General features: G+C 40.7%; 1 protein-coding gene across 1 annotated transcript in view; it reads right to left on the bottom strand.

Moving 5' to 3' along the window:
• Positions 1-1551: 1551 nt before the first annotated feature.
• LOC131243061 (uncharacterized) overlaps positions 1552-9161 on the bottom strand; it is a 32870-nt gene continuing 25260 nt past the window's right edge. The window contains exon 2 of the mRNA XM_058242125.1: positions 1552-1823. The gene's annotated coding sequence lies outside the window, so the exon portion shown is untranslated. The remainder of the gene's footprint in view (positions 1824-9161) is intronic.

Here is a 9161-nt window from a genome sequence, read left to right as displayed (position 1 = left end):
TCCCACGAGTGTAACACCCCCCCCAAAAAAAAAAAAAAAAACAAAAACAAAACTCTCCCATGTAAAGTGTAATTAACGCAAGGGCTTCCCAGCACCCTTGCACCTCATGGTGTGGCCCATTGAGAATATGGATCGGCTTCGTTTTTTGGTCCAATGGCCAAAATGATCCGGGGAAGTGGATGGACGGCGTGGATGAAACATGTGCATCATGGTGGGACGCACCAGTGGGCCCACACGATGCTAGCATCCCTTAACGCTCTGCACCCAGTGGCAACAACGGCTACCACACACTCCCCTCTCACCTTACTTTTAAAGGGTGGTGAAGTTCTCCCAGATGAACTACTCCGTCCATCAGATTGGCCTGCTCATAGTGGGCCAAGGAGCTTTGGATCAACATGATTTTGAGGCATTTCCACCATCCAAATCTTTGTAATGCAAACCATATGTTAGATGGAAAATAAACATCACGGTAGGCCACACTAGGTGGTCCACGGTGTGATAGCATGGGGGGCACACTCTCCAACAACGTGGCCCACTTGTGGGCCCCACAATACCATAACTAAAAGAAAGGAAATGAAAGAAAAACAACAGAAGAGATCCAGCCGCCACTATGAGGTTCTCATACACTCTATACATAATCAAGGTGGATCCTACCCTTGTGGGCCCACCAAAAATGGATAAATCACAAAGAAATGAAGGATCAAAATTTTTCCATGCATTCACAACGACGGATGAATGGTTGGATCGGCTTGAATCAGAATCAACGATCGAATGGTCCACCAAGCTCATCTCCACTCCTAACCTCCTCTAATCACTTCTCTCTCTCTCTCTCTCTCTCTCTCTCTCTCTCTCTCTCTCCATAATTCTCTATAATTTTTTTTCTTTATCTTATTATCTTCTACTCTCTTGCTAGCAAATGGTAGAAATGAGAGAGAGTTAGGGAATTTTGTTGTAGAACTTTTAGGATAAGGATGTAATTAAAAGAAAATGGAGGGGCAGAATAGGGAGAGAGAGAAGGAGAGAAGGATGGCTAGGCATGAGTTGCATGATTGGACGCATGAGTTGCTTTGACTAATGGGGAGAGAGAAGTGATGGCTTGATTGATGGATGGACCAATTGATTGATGAATTTGATTGATTAATTGGACAACCTTGGGATTTGTGCAAGTAGGGCCCACAAACGTTTCATGGCCCACCTCGGATTGTGTCAAAACTGCAACTTCTAATCTAGGAGTTACAATGGGGTGTGCCGCACGATATTAGAGTTGTAGCACATGTGCGGTCACTAAGGTATAAATCTCGGGGTGTTGCGGTACAAAAAACAAATAAAATGGTTGCAATCAAAATTCATCAATCTAGTCCACCGGGAACATGCCGGTGCCAAAGTAGAAGCGTACGGAAGGTCTCGCGAGGTTACCGGTCTTACAGATTAGTCTTCTAAATCTCAACCTTAGTCCTTCGTGTCTGTTTAAGTGCAACTTAAAAGTGAGTTCATTTCATTTTAGTTAATTGTTATTATGTATTAGATGGTGCGTTTGGTTGCAAAAAACACTGTGAAATTTCATTTTATTTCTTAATTAATCAGTGTAATCTGTTACAAAATATCAATATATTTGGTGTCCAAACGCACCCTTTAGAGAACATGATTGTTGTTAGTCATGAAAATTAGTTTCAAGGGACAAGGTCCTACAGGGCTACCTTAGTTTCCTTCCTGTGCTCCCATTTGTAAACATTTTCATAGGATGCCCCCTTACGGTTTTAATTTTATTCGTCTTCTAATCCCTCACGATACGGGTTTGCTTATTCCGCACGCATGTGAGAGCCCTGCACATGCAAATATGAAATACATGTGTGAGATCTGAACCATCCATCAGGTGAGATGCAATGCCTATATCATATGGCATAAAAATCAGGCTATTTCATGATGGACGTGCCACAGAACATCAAGAAAAATGAATGGTCTAAATATTTTAAAGTTGTGGCCCACCTGAAGGCTGAAATTGTCCGATTTTCTATGTGGAAGATGTAATCATTATTTCAACCTTATGAAAAGCTTAGATTCCGCACGTGTTTTATATTTGAACGTATCTGTGTGGATGTGTATGGCTGGTTCCACACTTGTGGTGAATCAGCAAATCTTTTTTCACCGGCAACGGTGTGTCTAATATCATGGACCGGAATTATAACCGACACCTGTTTTACCGAAGCGGATTGCGTTTGTGGCACACACCACCGAGGTCACCAAGTTCTGTGGGCCCCACCATGATGGATGCACCGTCCATCCATTTTGAGAGATCATTTTAGGGCATAGGCCTGAGGCAGATCCAAAGCTCAAGTGGACTGCACTATAGAGAGCAGTGGAGACAATGACACCGAAACCTTACTAGGGCCCACCATGATGTTTATTTGCCATCCAACCTGTAAATAAGGTCACTGATGAGGCCGACTGTAGTTTTCTATCAGGGTTGATATTTCGTATGTACGGTGAAAATAATGCTTCTCAACCGAGTGGACGAAGTAGATTTTACATATAAAAGATTGATGGGCACCATAAAACTTGGATGTGCTGCGTAGTACAAGTGCTGTAGCCTGTTGACGACTCCGATCCTAACAGCACTAAAGCAATAAGATGCAACGGGACTCTTTATCGGTAGGAATTGAGATTTTTCCAATGGCCCAAGCCGTTTATTTGATAGGGGTCATCTCGGAAGGGATACGTCCGGATTTTTTTTAAAAAAGAAGAAATAAACTTCTAGTGGATGTTTAAACCGTTCAAGTTCACGTTCAAAGCAAAAGAGCCCGTCTCAACATTGAGGTCTTGGCATCGATTCCCTAGTTGGGGTGGCTAACAGTGAGGTGTGAACTGACAGTGGGTGTACTAACAAGCTAACCAAAAAAAAATCAGGATTGAAATAACCCCCTCGTCATAAGCCCATATAAACGGTTCAAATCATTGAAGATGACCTAGATTCAAGGGCTGAAGCGCAGGCGTACCGCATTGCAATAGGTTGGGATGCATTGGAACAAAAACATTAAAGCAAACCTATTTGACCGTTGTAGCCATGACAAGCAGTGTCACGAAGCGTGACTTGCTCTAACTGAGATCACGGAACAGGAACAGGAACAGGAACATGCGTTATGATCCACCTGGCCATCAGGTGTGCCCCCACATTTTCATCATGGATCTTAAAAATCAGCCAATCTAAGAGTTGGGTGGGCCACACCATAAAGAACGGTGTAAACTCATCCCTAAAACCTCTTAAATTCGCGTGTTGTGGCCCACACAAGTCTCAGAATGTCCTGTTTTTCTGGGAATACCCTCCCCATGTAGTGCATCAGGCGAGTGGATTGGATGGTATATACACACCATGGTGGACCCCACACAATTCGGATGATTTTACTGGTGGGTTTTCCCATCTAAACTGTTCCTAGTGGTGTAGCCCAGCTAAGTTTTGAATCAGCCTGATTTCTGGGATGGATGTTATCCACATAAGTCTATCCACATCAGCAAGTAATCATACCCTGATATGAGAACACATGTCAAGCAAGCATTTTCATTCCAAAGGATGGGTAAGTTAGAAAATTGAGCTTAAACCTCAGGGCCAGAGCTTTTCTTTTAACGGTGGGGGGCATATTAAACGGGTTTTACCAGAGGGTTGGTTTCAGGAATGAAAATGAAACTGCAGAGTGGTTGGTTTGAGGAGTTAAATGGTTTGGGGGCTTTGATCATTCTCCCTGTTTTTAGTCCATGACAAAAAGAAATAGGATCTCTAGTGCACAATTTGATTTACCAAAATGACACAAACTCATTCTTAGTTGGCATAGTTGGCATCCAAAGAGGCACATGTTGCTTGTGGGCATTGTTTAGAACCAGGAAAGAAGTGGACCCCACCGTAATTAGCTTATCAACTATTTTATTATTCTTCTGAATGTCCACCATGTGCATTGTGTTGAAACAGTGGACCCGCAATAGATGAGAAATTGACCAAAATTTCACACCCATAGCATGCTCACCTACGCACCTTTGCACGTGTCATGTGGGTCTAATCCGAACGGTCCATGTGATGCGGCATCCCATGAAACCTCAAGGGATCAATTTTCACCCTAATCTAAAACTCTGATGGGCCATAGCAAAGAGAGATGCAAATGAAGGGACGAAACTGTTTTCTTTTTTCATGGCCCACCAAAGTTTTAGATCAAAGTAAAAGTTGGGCCCTGGGGTTTCCTGGGGTGCTACATCACATGGACCGTTCAGATTTTGGACTCACATCGCGTATGATGAGAGTTCCGTGCAAACTAGTGCACAACAGAGCATTCGGATATATATATATATATATATATATATATATATAGAGAGAGAGAGAGAGAGAGAGAGAGAGAGAGAGGAATGCTCACCTGCGCACCTATGCACACATGTCATGGGCACAAAATCTGAACGATCCACATGATGCGGCACCCCTTGAAACTTTATAGGCCCAATTTTCAGCCTGATTCAAAGCTTAGTGGCCATAGCAAAAAAAAATGCAAATCAGGGGAGGAAATTGTTTCCTTTTTCCATGGCCCACCAAAGTTTTGTATCAGGCTGAAAGTTGGGCTTGTGAAGTTTCAAGGGTGCCGCGTCACGTGGACCGTTCAGATTTTGTGCCCATGACATGTGTGCAAAGGTGCGCATAGGTGCTCATGTAAGATGTAGGATACATGTATGGATGTCATGTTTCACAGGAGATTAGTCAAAGGACAATTCAAAGCATACAGATCCTAGGACCTGTGAGTTATGGGCCAGCCCACTAAACAATAATTTCAGCAGAACAGCTCACCAAACAGTAATTTCAGCAAGCAAAAATTCATGTCATTTCATTAGAAATCATCCCCACATGCACACAATCATATAAAGATTAAATCGCAGGATGTCAAAGTTGCTAGAACAACCCCTTAGCACAGAATATCAACAAAATACTCATGGACAGATTCATGCACACATAGAATTTACCATACTCATTCACCACATAAACTATGTTTAGAGGAGATGAAGATCACGTGAGATATGGGGTGGGATAAATCTGTAATTTGGGAATTGAAGGTTGTGGGAGGAAATTGGGAGAGGATCTAGGGTGGGTTTTATGTGGGAGGCAAAGACATATGATGTCGAGGTTTTAGGCGCAATGGATTGAAGGATTTAGGCTAGATAGGATCAAAGAGGTTTTTTTTTTAGAGTAAAAGGAGATGGAAAGACCATACATTTCAGAAGATAAACACGTAAGTGAGTCACACGCCCACAAAAAGATGAAATCTCACAGCCTTGCTCCAAGTCTCATGGAGGGTTCTTCTAAGTCACATGGAAGAAAGAAAGGCTTCTCTTTAGAAAACAAACGTGTACTCTTCATCCCCCTAGGGTTGGACATTTCCCCCCCTTAAATAGAGTTTTTACATTTAAAAGTAAAATGACCAACATGCCCCTTTTTAAAATCTAGCAAAGTAAGGGCCCACTAAGAAATTCAAACCAACTAAAATGTGCACAAAAATAACAAAACAAAATGAACACTAAAAATTACAAAAAGACTTGATCACATGGCGGGCCACCATGTGATCAGACGCAATCCAACGGTCGGATCTCAACAAAAACTCTCAAAAACTATCCTGGCACTTCAAATAATGCAGCCCATGTGCATCCTCCTAGTCAGAGGCCTTCATGATGCAAATCCTATGCACATGGGGTCTTCAAAGTGGCCCACGAGCCAGGCCCAAGTAATGATCACCCAAATAAAGTGTGGGCTGGGTTGGGCCAGGGCTCTCCTATGATGACGTTGGTACACTCTGATGTCCGCATCATTTCAAGGGTGCCACATCATGTGGACCGTTCAAATTTTGTGCTCATGACATGTAAGAAGGTGCACAGGTGAGCATTCCTCTCTCTCTCTCTCTCTCTCTCTCTCTCTCTCTCTCTCTCTCTCTCTCTCTCTCTCTATGTATGTATATATATATATATATAAAGCATGCTCACTTGTGCATGTGCACACCTTTGCACACGTATCATGGGCAGTGTTGGCATGTGCGATCGCATATGCCACATGTGCGAGTATATGCGATCGCATATGCAATGTATGCGATCGCGTATTGGCCAACGGTCAGAAATCTGACCATTTGGAATATATATATATATATATATATATATATATATATAATCTTGATTTTTCTTCTATAAAAAATGGGTTCTAAGTACTCATACATGCACTCAAAGCTCTCTCTCTCTCTCTCTCTCTCTCTCTCTCTCTCGTCTTTACACTCTCTCTTACTTACATAATTTCAAATCCCAAGCTCCACTCCTTCATCTATATTTCTTACAAGATTGAAGTTTCAATCAAGGGAAGAGACAAGTACACTACTACAAGGATTCAAGATTCAAGAGCAAGCAAGACAACCAAGCTCCTCCATCCATTGAATTCTCTTTCTAGTTTTTAATTTTTTTTCAAGTTATAAAAAATTAAAGATCATAAATTCATAATCATATTCACACAACTCTCTTTTTATCTCTTTCTAGTTTCTCTCCCTCTCTTTCTTGTATCCATCTTTCTTTGTAGTTTCTCTCTCTCTCTTAGACTCTTTGTATCTCTCTTTCTTATCTCATATTCTAGTTTCTATCTCTCTTTCTTATCTCATATTCTCATCATCTCTTAAAGTTTCATATTCATATGATTCATATCATATACATATTCATAATCATATTCATATGTATCCAAGTTCTAAGTTGTAAGTTCTAACTTCCAACATTTTTTTTTTTTAGTTTGTTAGTATTGTTACTTTGTCTTACAAATTACTTACAACACAACTTGTTAGTTGTTACAACTTACAACTTACAAGTCTACAATATTCCACTATTCAAGCCTCAAGGGTCAAGGGCCAAGGCAAAAGTGAAGACAAGACCAAGAAGTGAAGAATTTATTTTTTTTGAAAATTTATAATTGTTGTGTAACTTGTGTTTGTGTGTAAATCTCTCTCTCCCCCCTCTCTTTTACTACAACTCTACAAGTGTAACTTGTAGTTGCAAGTGTAGTAACTCTCTCTCTCTCTCTCTCTCTCTCTCTCTCTCTCTCTCTCTCTCTCATCTCTTTACTCTTTATTCTTACTCAGTCTCTTACTTTAGTTTTTAATTTACTTTTTATACTAGCAATCAATACACACACACATCACCAACGCACCAACAAAATGTCTTCTTCCCAATCTTCCTCTTTGAAACCCAAGTCGAATGACCCGAGTTGGAAGTATGGGCACTACCGTAATATTACAGAAAAAACTCACATAGTATGTGAGTTATGTGGGTTTGTGAGTTCCGGTGGCATTGCAATACACAAGCAACACCTTGCACATTTACCGGGGTCAAATGCAAAAGTATGCGACAAAATTACTCCAAAAATCCAAAGGAGGATCATGGAATATATGAAAAAACAGTCAAGAAGGAGATTCGATAGTACCCTACGTCAGGATGAATATTTGGAACAAGATGCATATGAAGATATAAACATAGTTAATGTACATGAAGCTAGTCCCACTCCCCCTACTTCGACAGGCTGGTCTACACCACAAGTAGGCCGGTCTACACAAGCTCGACAAGAGCCCGAGGGCATGAGCCCATGGATAGATGATGTAGACGACACCCCGAGGATGTGATCGACCAAACGGGTAGAGGGAAAGGGTCGGTTCAAACAATTTTAGATAACTGATATAAATAAAAAGATAGGAAAACCACTATTCAATATATTGCTAAGTGGTTTTACGAAACCGGCGTTGCTTTCAACGTCGTTAAATCGAGAAGCTTCAAAGTAATGGTTGAGGCTATAGATCAATTTGGACCTGGGCTTAAACCTCATTAATATCATGAAATGAGGGAAACATGCCTAAAAACTGAAGTTGAATATACACGATCATTCATAACTGAATATAAGGAATCGTGGAAAACATATGGGTGTTGACTAATGACTGATAGATGGACCGATAGATCTGGTTGATCTCTAATTAACTTTTTGGTAAATTGTCTAGCTGGAACAATGTTCTTGAAGTCCGTGGGCACATTGGGCTATTCACACACAGGAGAATATTTGTTTAGCTTACTAGATAGTGTAGTTGAAGAAATAGGTGAGGAATATATTATACAAGTAATTACAGACAACGCAGCCTCGTATGTAGTGGTCAGTCGTCTTCTTATAGAGAAGAGACGACGTTTATTTTGAAACCCTTGTGCAGCCCATTGTATTGATCTTATGTTAGAAGATATGTAGATTATTTATAAATGAGATTGCAAGGGCTAAAAGAATCACGGTCTTTATCTACAAACACGCCCTTCTTCTCAGTCAAATGAGAAAACACATTGGGGATAACTTGCTACGTCCAGCAGTCACCCATTTTCCTACAGCCTTTTTAACACTACAAAGGCTACATGCAAAGAAATCAGAACTTAGAAGTTTTGTAGTGTCGTCCGATTTTACAAGTAGGCCTTGGTCAAAGAAGGCTGAAGGGAAACGGGTTCAACAAACAATTCTTTCTCAAAGTTTTTGGACTCAAGTGGTAAAAGCGTTAAAAGCATCCGAGCCCTTAGTCACTATATTGCGATTGGTGGACGGGGATGAGAAGCCTGCAATGGGTTACATATATGATGCGATGGAGAGAGCGAAAAATAAAATTATGGACCATTTTAACTATAGAGACCGTGATTACAAGCCAATTTTAGATATTATGGATAGAAGATGGGGCAGTCAAATGTCATCTCAATTGTATTTGGCTACTTACATCCTTAACCCAGCCTGTTTATTCACTTCTGTTGATCCAGCAGAAGCACTAACTATGCATATAGTTGAATTTATTGATGTCTTAGAAAGAATAATTCCAGATAGAGGATAATAGGACATGATCTCAACTTTGCTGGACTTCTATACAAAAAGTGAGAGGATATTCTCAAGGGATATCGTAATAAGACATTGGACAATGAAATTACCCAGTAAGTACTAGTACTACTCTATGAATGTCAGTCTTAGACTCTTAATGTCTTACAAATGGTTTTTCTACAAAGTGTCTCTACTCTCTAACCTATTTAAACTGTTTTTCTCAACTAACTGGTGGACCCGAATAGGAAGGATCCAGCTCTAAAGAAGCTGGCTATGAGGACTCTTA

Source organism: Magnolia sinica, chromosome 4 (assembly GCF_029962835.1).
Source record: "Magnolia sinica isolate HGM2019 chromosome 4, MsV1, whole genome shotgun sequence".
NCBI classification, from domain to species: Eukaryota; Viridiplantae; Streptophyta; class Magnoliopsida; order Magnoliales; family Magnoliaceae; genus Magnolia; species Magnolia sinica.
This window is presented reverse-complemented; position numbering and strand designations above follow the sequence as displayed.